Genomic DNA, 12,794 nt, shown 5'->3' on the forward strand with positions numbered 1-12,794 from the left:
ATCACCCACAAAGTATGATAACAGAAAAGTAGGAGTAAGTATAATTGGTAAGTATGTCATTGTGACTAAGTATACAGGATACTATTTCTAGATTATCTCGAAAACATTTGTTTGACCTTATAATTTGTTGAATTGTTTGAGATTTTTAAATGTGTTTTTATATAGAAATAGAAATTCAAGATGTTTAATAATAAGGCAACAAAGCATAGATTTGTTACAATTACATAAATAATTATAGCAACATTTGGAATAGACACATAATTTTTAAAAAAAGCTTATATGATTCCTAACATAACACAAGAGAACAAGAATTGTTATAAACACAAATTGAATACGTCGTCACTACTACAAGTGTGTTTCACTAAAATATGCAGAAGAGTATTTATTCCTTTATTTTAAAACTATTTACTCTAGAACAAAGCTTTAAGTTTTCCGAATACTAAATATTGAAAATATAGTAATAATATATAGTAAATATAGCTGAAATATAGGAATGAAAATAACTGATAGTCTAATAAAAAATAATAAAATTTGTTGTAGACAAAATTATTTTTACAACCCTCCTTTGAAAGAGAAAAATGTTTAACCAGTTAATGTTATCATCTGAAATGTGATTTGTATATTTAAATCTAAATTTACATAATTTCGTTTCACACGTCAGATTATACACCCAACAATTTCTAACTAAATGCACGTTATAAATGAAAAATGTAGTAGCGTAGCTCTAAGAAGGTCTTAGCAATTTATCTTTAAGCTAAGGCAGTGCGATAAACGAAACATCTATTAATTTTAAATTTACCTTTTATAATAATATTAACACTTTTATATTTTTTATATAAATTTTTATTGTTCTTTTTCTATACTCCAAATCAGTACAAGTTCCCAAAGGTAAAGTAAAGCACCGTATTATTTATGGCGTATTCCCCTTTAAAGATTGGATGTATCCATAATATAGACATATGTAGGGGAAGGATGGTAAAACAATTTACAATTATTCATTATTTAAATAATCTTCCTCCATACAATCATTTAATTTTCCGTAGATTGGTTTTAAAATCTTACAGTGATTGTGTGTCCCTATTCTAGTCGCCATTCATATTTTGAAATACTATAAAACAAGAACTATAAAGCTGTTTATCAAGGTTTTAAACCCTCATATGGCTATTTAATTTTACTTATAATATATTTTATCGACCACCACATGAATTTTAGAATATAATTAACACTAAACCATTTTAACAGTTGTGGAATCCTGTACATTGATTGCTGTCCACATACAAATTGTTTATTTGATTGCTGCTTATCACTATTTGAGGAGAGGGCCCACGTGGGTGATACGTACGTGTATATACGGGTGACGTGGGCGGGGATGTGGCTAGGCGGGCGAGTAGCGGGCGACTGACGGGCGCGCGCGCTCCTGCCAGCTCCTGCGCACTCCCCTACTGCCGTGTCAGCAACCCCTAGCCATTGTAAGGCTCACGGCTCAATCACCGAGTTTCGGTCTCTAGTGGTGAAGTTCACCCTCTTCATACCTAGGTTTGCCATAAATAATAGTCTAGTCTTTTCCATTATCTTGCTCTTTGTGCTAGGCCTACTGTAAATTTAATGGAGGCCCATGCGTACTGCAGTATTTTATTTTGAAAGATCAAATGTCAAAGAGAACTAAGGTTTTATTGGCCAAGCAGGGATAACGCACCGGAAAATGTTGTATCGTACCTTACTGATTCTCAACATTGTTGGACATTGTTGAATATTCTGATGTCCAAACATACTTTAAAATTTCTGAAGCGTTTCTTTAATATGACCCAATTTAAAATAAGAGAGGAAGAATTATATCGGCAAAGCTAAGAACGGAGCATGCTGGAAAGTTATTTGAATATTCCATTTAAATAATTTAAGTGTTAGAAAGGAACTGTTGTTAAATTTGAAGTAGGTCTATGAAAAGCATATTGGGATTGTCTACATGGCGACACAAAAGAGAAACGTGTTAATTGTTAATGACAAGTTAATTGTTTTGAGCTAAGAATGGTCACATCTCTAGCTTTAAGTTCTGTTTTAAATTAATATAAAGTTTTGCGTGCTTGAAACACTTATATACTTATATCCTCTGAATTCTATAATAATACAGTGTGTGTGTGTGTGTGTGTGTGTGTGTGTGTGTGTGTGTGTGTGTGTGTGTGTGTGTGTGTGTGTGTGTGTTTAAAATTAGCTGGAATTGCCCCAAAAAGTAGATCAGGAGCATCCTTCTTTTGATTTCGAATATAATTTTATGAAATACAACATATAATTATGATTTATAGTAACAAAACATATTATGTCACGTCATTTTTTTCTTTGACAGTTGATGAAAAGCAATAAAGTTTGATTAATCGCTTGCATATTCGATCACTATGTTGTGTGAGTATCCTTTATGTATTTCCTTATCGACTGGAAAGAAAAATGAAGGGTTTGCATATGATGCAAGATAGTCATAAGCACCTATTTTAGATTAATATTTAACAAATAATATGCCTAATAACATTATTTGAACAATATTTCTGTTTTAATATGAAAACTACACAAGTATTTAACCATTAAAGTGAAAAAGTTCAAGCCTTACCATCTTGTAAATCATTACGATTAGTTTAATTTTTCGCAAAACGTTTTGTCCAAAATTAAGTATAGCAATTTATAGAGATTCAAACATATTTTTTTTTGAAATGATAATTAATACCATACGTACTTATCGGCTCCTGTTCTCAACACAACCTTTCTTAATGTACAAATGAAAAATATTCCCCTTCAATTTCCGTACATCCCATGTGGTCTAGTGGCTAGGATATCTGGCTTTCACCCAGAAGGCCCGGGTTCGATTCCCGGCATGGGAAATAGATTTTTTACTTGTATGCTATATTTTTGTGCAATTGATTCTTTAATAATGTTTAAAAATAATGTAACACATTGAAGTTTCCTAAAGCTATATCTTAACTGCAAGTATTTTTTTAATGTCTACAATACGGGATTTTATTTATTTGTACGTCATATATCGGTTAATATAAGTTAATTTCTGTAAAAAGGCAAGTACGTATGCGTAAGAGAGTGAGTATGTTTGGTTGTGATAAGTGAACTTAAAAAAACAGCCAGTGCAAGATTAATAAACGAAAAATGGCTGACGCTATTATCAATTTTAAACGTAATATTATACTTACAAATTATTAAGTGCTTTTTATTCAATTAAATAAAAAGCTAGGTGATTCTGTTGACGTTTTTCATTTACCGTCTTAAAATGATAACACAAAATATAATTTTTGTTAATTACAAATCCAAAATTTCTACCGTAATAGATTTTGTTTTATCTAGTAAGAGCCTATGCAGCCATACGGTCACACTAGTGTGCAATCTACTCACACAGGTTGTGCACATCTCACATTATTATCTGAGTTGATACGGGTTGACAAATATGTAAATGTTACAACTAAATATTTGGTTTTTGCATGACGGTTATATCTGATCAGAATAGTTTTAAAGCCAAGCAAAATGCAGCACTTTGCTTCAAAATCGATAAAGGAAATTGTCCCCCACTCCCACTCGCACATCCCATGTGGTCTAGTGGCTAGGATATCTGGCTTTCACCCAGAAGGCCCGGGTTCGATTCCCGGCATGGGAAGGATCATTTTATACTTTATTAAATAATTTTCTTTAAGCACAATATTAAAAATGGTTGGGCGTTTTTATTCATATAAAATTCTGTTGGTTCAAGGTTAAATGTAGTATTTTAATCAACGGTTACAACATTGTTATTTTTAGAAATTGTGGATCGAGTATAAATCTTAATAATTGATTTTTATTTTAGGTCCGATCTTATACAGATGTAAAAAAGGACAAACGAATTCAAAACTGATTGAAATAACTTAAAATTAATAACGTAACTGAGCGCTAATTATAGCTATTGGATTATTTTTAAATAGGTCGCAAATATTCTTCAGGAACTTTGTTTTATTCAATGTTATTTTAAATATGTTTTTGATAATTATTATTATTGTTATTTGCAAACGAACTTGTTATTTAGAAGAAAATAACAATAAGAAATATCTGAATATTCGAAGTCGTTGACATTTAATTATTGATCTTTTTTACTTATTTCTACAGATATAGCCTAGTGCCAACAGATTACACAAGAAGGTTCCCTCCCAGTTATAGATTTGAATTTTCTCAATCCTTCAAACATGTTTCTCTCGTTTCTGAGCAAAGACTGCAAATATAGAATACTCCATGCAGACTACCTCTTGAAATGTTTACTGGAAATCGCTGCTATACATTTGCCTATTTTAAACTAATGTATATGTTGTAATGAGCCTAAGTCTCATGTGAACTGCACATTTTTTTAATTTCATGAGTTACCGAGAACATTTTTAGGTACAGCATGCTGTTACTTTGATGGATTTGTCGACATTTTTACTATCGTTCGCTCAACATGAGTGAATTGAGTGAATGATTGTCTAGAAATGGTTATAGCCTACTTGATAAATTATGAATAGTAGCAGAAATGTTTTATCAATTGCCAAAAAGTTTTTCTCTGCATCCTTTACATACGGCCTATATAAAAATGCTACTATACAACTCTATAACTTTGTAATGTAGCATTGAGAAAAAATTTAGCTCTAAAAACAAGTTCCATTTTAATGGTTCGGGTTATTTTTAAGTTTATTTAGAAACATGTAATACTAATTACATACATTCCAAAATAATGATAGAATTGGGTAACTGTTCAAATATAATAAATGTGGTCCCATGTGGTCTAGTGGCTAGGATATCTGGCTTTCACCCAGAAGGCCCGGGTTCGATTCCCGGCATGGGAAAGACTTTTTACCTGCATCACAAATAAATTAATAAAATCATGTTTGAACGTAAACATAGTAATTAAGAATAGATGATAGTGCACAGTATACTCTTCTATTTATTTGTACTGAAATTTGTTTTCATGTTCTGTTTAATAGCATAACAATATAACAAATAGAATTCTTGTTATGTTTTAGTTCATTTGAAATGTCGTTATTTTAACTTAACATGTTTTTAAGAAGGTTATTCTATATGATTTTGGTGTATTTGTAACACTTGAGACACAATAATGCAATTTTTAACTTTTGTTTCACAAGCACTAGGTGAATAACAAGTACTTTATTTGTTTTAATCCTAACATCTCTTCCTGTAGAACTACTCAATTTGAAATATTTATTGAAATGAAAAACTTTAATTATGTTTATACGTAACTGTCACATTAAAAATAAAATGTTCAACAATATTGAAATTTATATTAGCATTTTATTTTACAGGAATGCTTTAAGATGCTCAAATTTAATAACCACTACTAGTTAATTAACAATATCCTAACAATACTCTTGTCTTGTTATTCATGTAGATAAAGATTATTTTACTTTTAATATAACTTACGATGGGTTATAACATTCCTTTAAAATAACGTAAATCTACTATAAATACTTAAAAATGTGATTTGTTAGTGTTCCTATAATTTTATTCAAAATACATAACTGAATTTCGTTTCAAGAGTGAAGAGTGAGCAATGACAGGCAAACGACCTGATCGTATCCTGTCCTACTACCCCATGTCCCATGTGGTCTAGTGGCTAGGATATCTGGCTTTCACCCAGAAGGCCCGGGTTCGATTCCCGGCATGGGAAATATAGTTTTATACCTGGAGCATTTGATGAAGTGATAAATCATCGGTAATCTTACAAAGGTGTATTATCTTGTCTAAATTTTTATGGTATCATTAGCCCTTCCTATGTATAAAGAGAGACCTACAGAGATCCTTAAGTTTTGGATAAAATTACGGCTTGTTATTAATGTAATTATTACTGTCTGTAATTGGTGAAACTCCACTTTAATGGTAGCGCTACGGAAATAAAATAAATAATACAATTTGTTGCATAAATCAACTAAGCCTACATTTAAAGGATTTTAGGTTTATATATATATATATATATATATATATATATATATATATATATATATATATATAAACCTATATATATATATAATTTTTAATATTACTAGGGTAAAGGTGCAAAATATTCGTTTTCTTTTTAAATAATGGTACAACTCTTAGTTTAAAACTATATTTATTATTTTACTGTGTCCTTAGCACATGACACATGTCAAATTAATTGTTGTATTCATATAGTAGTGGATAACATATTCATATTATCATGTAGATTAACCAAAATTATATTTCTGCTTTTAGTATCGTTAAATTACCGTTTATTTTTTAATAATGCTATAACCACGCCCCTGCGATCTATTTCACGAATTAGCATTTCAGTTAACTGCTGCCATCATGTTTTGAAATTCAATTAATCTTGGCTCTCTAAAACATCACCTTCGCTGTGACAAATCCGTGCATCCCAATTTGTATTCTCACAGTAATGAACAAACAAACACGTTTAACATTTTGGTTGGTTGATCCCGGCTTTTCCATTACCGTAGTCAACTCTGTACAGAAAACACAGTCGCACACCTCTACTACATACCGACATTTCACATTTTACAGTAGTTATTTGTCAAGAGAAGTGCGTAACACTCTATAACCCAATTGAAATAATCATGTTTTTTTGTAAAAATTTGAATTTCTGTATGGCATTAAGAAGTGGTGTAAAACGTGTGTTGAACAGCATAATTTTATAAGCATTTTATATTCAGCTGACAACCGTGAAGTTTGTGCTATAGCTGACAATGTTCAACACAATTAGTTGAAAACAGCGTGTTTTGAGAAAGTATTGTATCTGGCTTGTAAGTATAACCACTACATACTTACATGGTAAGTATAACCTACATGGTAGGGCTTGTGATATATATAGAGTATAAAAGAGGTGACAACTGAAAACATTTTTTATACTGATAATAGTAATGTAGTATACAACACAATTGAAAATAGCATGTTTGTGTAAGTACGTTTTCATGTTAACGATTGTGACGTAATGCTGAAATGTATCTATCTATTTGTGGTATTTTTATAGTTTTTGACAACGTTACTTACAGACAGAGGATGTATATGTGTGTCATTATTGAATAGAAGATTTTTAGACTATGAAGAACTCGATGTCCTGCAATCTTCGATACGTTATATTGTAAGACACCGGACAGAACCATTTGAAATTGGGGTGGATAACTTAATAAAAGAGTCTCATTAATTTAATATTTTTGATATACACAACAAAATTAGAATTCATTAGGAAAGTCATCCAAAAGGGAGAAAAAATAACTGGTATGGATACCTGTATCACAATGTAGACTTGAAAAGAGTGAAATACATGTCACCTCTTACAAATAATTGTGTTAACCATATTGCTCCATATATATATATACATTTATATGGTGCCCCCGAAAACATTCCAGTGGTGATTGTCCTCGCATCCGAGACACGGCACTCGAATCTTTTAAAAACTGAGTACATTAACTATCGGATTTTGCTCTAAGTTATTGCTAACTACCAGAATTACGAGTGTATCAGAATCATCTTATGCTTCTAAAAAACAACACGATCTCGACCTAACGCTCCAAGTGTGTCATAGCCATTTTATACTGCCAACATACTGAACACGATCTCGACCTAACGCTCCAAGTGTGTCATAGCCATTTTATACTGCCAACATACTGAACACGATCTACACCTAACGCTCCAAGTGTGTCATAGCCATTTTATACTGCCAATATACTGAACACGATCTCGACCTAACGCTCCAAGTGTGTCATAGCCATTTTATACTGCGTGTGTCATAGCCATTTTATACTGCCAACATACTGAACACGATCTCGACCTAACGCTCCAAGTGTGTCATAGCCATTTTATACTGCCAACATACTGAACACGATCTCGACCTAACGCTCCAAATGTGTCATAGCCATTTTATACTGCCAACATACTGAACACGATCTACACCTAACGCTCCAAGTGTGTCATAGCCATTTTATACTGCCAACATACTGAACACGATCTCGACCTAACGCTCCAAGTGTGTGTCATAGCCATTTTATACTGCCAACATACTGAACACGATCTCGACCTAACGCTCCAAGTGTGTCATAGCCATTTTATACTGCCAATATACTGAACACGATCTCGACCTAACGCTCCAAGTGTGTCATAGCCATTTTATACTGCCAATATACTGAACACGATCTCGACCTAACGCTCCAAGTGTGTCATAGCCATTTTATACTGCCAACATACTGAACACGATCTAGACCTAAGGTTTGATGTGTATGTGTGTACGTAACAGTATCCATAAAATTTGATATTACAAGCTATACGAGTCTGTGAGCCTTGACGGGTCAATGGTTCCTGTTAAGTTGATTACATGTTGTAATAATTGACACATATGTTTTAATTTGTAATATCCACAGCATATAATATTACGAGCTGTACGATTCTGCGGGCCTTGAAGTGTCAATAGTTGCTGTTAGGTTAATGATGTGTTATAATAATTGACACATCATGTCACGTTATGATATCCAATAACATATGATATTACGAGCTGTACGATTCTGCGGGCCTTGAAGTGTCAATAGTTGCTGTTAGGTTAATGATGTGTTATAATAATTGACACATCATGTCACGTTATGATATCAATAACATATGATATTACGAGCTGTACGATTCTGCGGGCCTTGAAGTGTCAATAGTTGCTGTTAGGTTAATGATGTGTTATAATAATTGACACATCATGTCACGTTATGATATCAATAACATATGATATTACGAGCTGTACGATTCTGCGAGCCCTTGAACGGGTCAATGGTTGCTGTTAGGTTGATTACGTGTTGTTATAAATTGACACATCATGTCACGTTATGATATCAATAACATATGATATTACGAGCTGTACGATTCTGCGGGCCTTGAAGTGTCAATAGTTGCTGTTAGGTTAATGATGTGTTATAATAATTGACACATCATGTCACGTTATGATATCAATAACATATGATATTACGAGCTGTACGATTCTGCGGGCCTTGACGGGTCAATAGTTGCTGTTAGGTTGATTACGTGTTGTTATAATTGACACATCATGTCACGTTATGATATCAATAACATATGATATTACGAGCTGTACGATTCTGCGGGCCTTGAAGTGTCAATAGTTGCTGTTAGGTTAATGATGTGTTATAATAATTGACACATCATGTCACGTTATGATATCAATAACATATGATATTACGAGCTGTACGATTCTGCGGGCCTTGAAGTGTCAATAGTTGCTGTTAGGTTAATGATGTGTTATAATAATTGACACATCATGTCACGTTATGATATCAATAACATATGATATTACGAGCTGTACGATTCTGCGGGCCTTGAAGTGTCAATAGTTGCTGTTAGGTTAATGATGTGTTATAATAATTGACACATCATGTCACGTTATGATATCAATAACATATGATATTACGAGCTGTACGATTCTGCGGGCCTTGAAGTGTCAATAGTTGCTGTTAGGTTAATGATGTGTTATAATAATTGACACATCATGTCACGTTATGATATCAATAACATATGATATTACGAGCTGTACGATTCTGCGAGCCTTGACGGGTCAATGGTTCCTGTTAGGTTGATTACGTGTTGTTATAATTGACTTATCTGTTACGTTATTGTATCCATAATATATGGTATTACAAGCTGTACGTGTCTGTAAGCCTTGACGGGTGTCTTGCAATTCCAAAGCCTGTCTGTATAAAAGTAATAATAGCAATTCTTATTGTCACTCTGGTGCAAAGATGTACTAATACATTTCGGGAATCTGTTATAATTTTGTAAAATAATTATAGTATATAACAATAGTGTCTTTAATTAAAAATGTTAAACTAGTGCTTATTTTGAGTATATTGAGGATACTGATGCATTGTTACTCACCAGAGGGGAAGTGATGTTTATACTCTGCGATACAGTGTAATATGGGATTATCAGGTAAGGAGATTATCCTGCAGGATCGGTTCAGTGGTTCCTGATGGGGAGAGTCAATACCAGCTCCAGGCTAGGTGGAGTGTGAGTGATCCTGTGCGTCAGCGAAGTGCCTTGTCTTCTATCTGTAGGCTGATTGTTTACCAGACATATACAGATATACACATACGAGTACATGTTTACGTGCTAAGAACTGAAACATTGCTGTACCAGTATTCCGAAAATACGTTTTATTATATTGAACTTCTTGATGTAATTAAGTTTTTATTTACATTATAAAACTATTTGTCCTCCAATATTTTGAAACAATGTTTACATTTAATCTTTTGGAATTTTTAGCATTAATAACTGTAAACTATTACAATTGTAATAGAAAAAGATATAAAATCTTTCCATCATACCTTCTACTTTATATCAAATTATTTATATAGTCGATTAATCACGTTTATGGTGGTTTTAACAAAATTAACCAAAATTGAAGCTTTTAAGGGTTCAGTATGTTTAGTATTTCTTAAGCATGAACAATTAAAGTTTTTAAATTGATTATTCTACCAATATATCTCTCAACAATCAATTAATTTTTATAAGAAATTATTTATTTGAAATATATTTTTTAATTTGTCCATGTTAATAAGCTTTGTACTTAATTATCCTCATTTTCTTTAAAGGTTTGCTTAACTCTTTTAACTGATAAAAATTCAAATAATTATAATTAAATATTCTATACCTATTAGTACAATCTCTTAAATACTTCAATTCATTATATAATGATTTTATTTACAAGTTTATTCTGTGAGTTTTAATATAGATTACAATCCTGTAATAATGTTTGGGTGCAACAAGAGTAGGTAATATTTTGGCATATAATTCATATGGATCTTTAAAATTTATTTAGCTTTGTAAATAAACTGTATTATTTCTAATTTTTTGTGTTCTAAGCTTTATGAATTTGTATTATCATGGAATATTATCTGACATGAACATTTTATTTTGTGGTTTAATTTGTTGAATTGTTAAATATATTTTAGATTTTCATTAAAATATGTTAATTATACTATTAATTTTAAGTTTTTTTATTTAGTATTAATTTATATTCAATTTAGATTTTTCTATTAGAAAGTATTATTAGCACTAAGATACTAATCTAAGTTTTCGAAGTGTAATATTTATGGTTCTGAGACGAGTTCCTATTTATAAGCATTATTTAACGTTACCCTCATGTTAAATGCAAAACCTCAGATGCAAGTCCAACAGTTGATGTTATATGAAATGTAGCACAATATAATATAGGCATTGTTATGTTTTCTTTTGTAACGTAACTATGCATTTTTTAAACATTAAAAGTGTGATTTATGAACCACAAGAAATTTTCTGAAACCATCATACTTTTACTAAGCCTGCCCCGACCAAAAACTGTGCAGGAACGCCGTGGAGGGTGCACAGTGGTTCACTGCGCTCGGTTTTGCTAAAATAACAAATTTTATTTTATATCACATGCAACAATGTAATATTTATTTTCCAAAAATTATGGACATTTATATGTCATTGAAATAACACTTTTTCTATTTGATAAAGTTTGTACATAATTTGCTTATTAAATTGAAACAATAAAGAACGTCAATCTTTCTTAGTAGCATTAAGTTTTATTAGGATATTAATATTGGGATCCAAAATTCTACTGGAATATTAAAGACACGTAATCGCAGAACCTTTAAACATTAGTTTTCAGTTACTACCACAACAAATAGTTAATATTGCATTACAAAAACCGCAACTGGATAACAAATAAAAATCTAGCAATATTCCTCATGTTATTATGTTGCAACAAGCGAAAAGAGTCGCTGGAAACGTAAATACACAAAAATACCCGAGAGAGTTGTTTGTTATTTTATCATCTGTTTGGTGTTTTCTTTCAGTCCAATAATTTCACTTGTTTGGTTACATTTTCACATAGACCAGCTAATCCACTCATCCATTTTCTATTCATTACTTTTTTGTCTATAGTCCGCATTTACCCTTTTTGATTATGTTCTTACAGTAAGAGCGTGGACTCAAAACGTGCTTAGAGCAGTCTCTAGACACTGAGAATGCTCTACCTTCAGTAATCTACACAAAGTAGAAGTGCGACATACCAAGTTTGGCATAACAAACCTCTCTGATATTGATATCAAATTTGAAATCTGCAAATGCATACATTTTTCTCGATAGTTTGTTTTTGTTCTCTCTGGAGACGAAGTTGAGAAATTGCACTTAGTCCTAAAATTACCTTTGTTATGATTGCAGATAGTTAGGTATGTTTTACTATATCAAATGGTTTACATCTTTACATGCCTAATTGTACTCAATTTGATTACAAGTGTATTTATTCTGAGGTTTTCTAGTTGCCATCTTGGTTACCATAAGACTAACTCGATGTTTTCTATATATAAATGAATCTTCAAGGAAGATTTGAAGCTGTGTGTTCTCAAGATGTTATGCAGTTAGACAGACAGACATTAATTGTTTCCTGCTCCTCGAACGATAGCATGCGCTAACGCGATGGGTTGATCCAGGATATACTTCTGTTTGAGGATGTTTGAACTAATGTATGTCCTAGAGCTGTGAAACAAGATAGCATGTATACGGCACGAAGGAATGTTCCACAAAATTGATCAATATGGAAAATTCATAGTGGATGCCGTCTGTGTTTGTTTCTGTTTATCTTTGTCTATATTATATTATATATCTAATATATTACATTAAATTATATTTTTAATGACAAAATAGTTCTTTACTACTTCATTTTAAAACTTTAAATATGTTTTAAAATAATCAAGGTTTTATATATATATATATATATA

General features: G+C 31.7%; 1 protein-coding gene and 4 non-coding genes across 5 annotated transcripts in view; 4 read left to right on the forward strand and 1 right to left on the reverse strand.

The window, feature by feature from the left end:
* The window catches only part of LOC124362518 (gamma-aminobutyric acid receptor subunit alpha-6-like), a 95,415-nt gene extending 94,021 nt beyond the window's left edge, over positions 1-1,394 (reverse strand). Inside the window, exon 1 of the mRNA XM_046817095.1 lies at positions 1,343-1,394. The gene's annotated coding sequence lies outside the window, so the exon portion shown is untranslated. The remainder of the gene's footprint in view (positions 1-1,342) is intronic.
* Positions 1,395-2,795: 1,401 nt separating this feature from the next.
* On the forward strand, positions 2,796-2,867 carry Trnae-uuc. Its single transcript has one exon. It is a non-coding gene; the product is annotated as a tRNA-Glu (tRNA).
* A 707-nt stretch (positions 2,868-3,574) lies between these two features.
* Trnae-uuc lies at positions 3,575-3,646 on the forward strand. Its single transcript has one exon. It is a non-coding gene; the product is annotated as a tRNA-Glu (tRNA).
* A 1,120-nt stretch (positions 3,647-4,766) lies between these two features.
* Positions 4,767-4,838, forward strand: Trnae-uuc. The gene has a single exon. It is a non-coding gene; the product is annotated as a tRNA-Glu (tRNA).
* A 767-nt stretch (positions 4,839-5,605) lies between these two features.
* Positions 5,606-5,677, forward strand: Trnae-uuc. The gene has a single exon. It is a non-coding gene; the product is annotated as a tRNA-Glu (tRNA).
* The last annotated feature ends 7,117 nt before the right edge of the window (positions 5,678-12,794 follow it).

Source organism: Homalodisca vitripennis, chromosome 5 (assembly GCF_021130785.1).
Source record: "Homalodisca vitripennis isolate AUS2020 chromosome 5, UT_GWSS_2.1, whole genome shotgun sequence".
In the NCBI taxonomy this organism is placed as follows: Eukaryota; Metazoa; Arthropoda; class Insecta; order Hemiptera; family Cicadellidae; genus Homalodisca; species Homalodisca vitripennis.